The sequence below is a fragment of the Chrysochloris asiatica genome, unplaced genomic scaffold (genome assembly GCF_000296735.1).
Source record: "Chrysochloris asiatica unplaced genomic scaffold, ChrAsi1.0 scaffold00078, whole genome shotgun sequence".
In the NCBI taxonomy this organism is placed as follows: Eukaryota; Metazoa; Chordata; class Mammalia; order Afrosoricida; family Chrysochloridae; genus Chrysochloris; species Chrysochloris asiatica.
The window spans coordinates 11,320,718-11,321,509 of NW_006408596.1; the positions used below are offsets into that span (position 1 = coordinate 11,320,718).

Here is a 792-nt window from a genome sequence, read left to right on the forward strand (position 1 = left end):
GAATCCTGAACCCCATCCAGAATCTTCTGAGGTGGGAAATTTCCACTTGAAAGGATAAGCAGACCAGCCTGGAGTGGCTAGAAGAAATGAAGATACCTCTTGAAAGAAGGATCAACCAGAAAAATACAAAACAATGTAGGCAGTCCAACTGACTACTACAAGGACAAGCAAGTTGCTCGCCCAGGAGACATCAAGGCAAATGGTCAGGTCCCCTCAGAGCAAATCCTCTTCAAGACTAAGACTCAGTGGGAGTACACGCTCTGATTGATGACCACGTTCATCACCAATAAGGGGAAGTGAGGGAAAAACAGCAATGAAGTTGAGAGCAAAGCCCTACAACGTTCAATAGACTCCTGTGAACCCAGGTAGAGACCTGGTTGGCCAGCAGTGTGGCAAGACCTGGGGTTTCTTGGGCCCAGAGTCAGTGACATAGCCATAGATGACTAGAGTGGAGAATGAAGCATCCATCTGATAAGAAGAGAGGGCATATGCATAAGAACACCCACACTTGCAGATAACACCCACTTGACCTGGTTTCAATGACTGGATGATCAGAGCTCAACTACAATAAGAAAGAAGAGGAGAAAAACAGTAATCTGATACAATTTGATAAATCTGACCTACATCTATGGATGCAGTAGCTCAAAAGAGGGAACAAATCTTTACAGTGAGGAGCATTCCCACCCCCTCCATACACAGATTAGATAGGCATGGGCAACTTGGACATTGGTTACCCAAAATGAGGGGGCTACAAAGGCAAGAAGTGACTGGCTTACAAGCTTTCAAGAGGGA

The 792-nt window shown here is 45.6% G+C and overlaps 1 protein-coding gene across 1 annotated transcript in view; it reads right to left on the minus strand.

The window, feature by feature from the left end:
* The window catches only part of RNFT2 (ring finger protein, transmembrane 2), a 92,798-nt gene that overhangs the window by 10,675 nt on the left and 81,331 nt on the right, over window positions 1–792 (minus strand). The window lies entirely within an intron of this gene.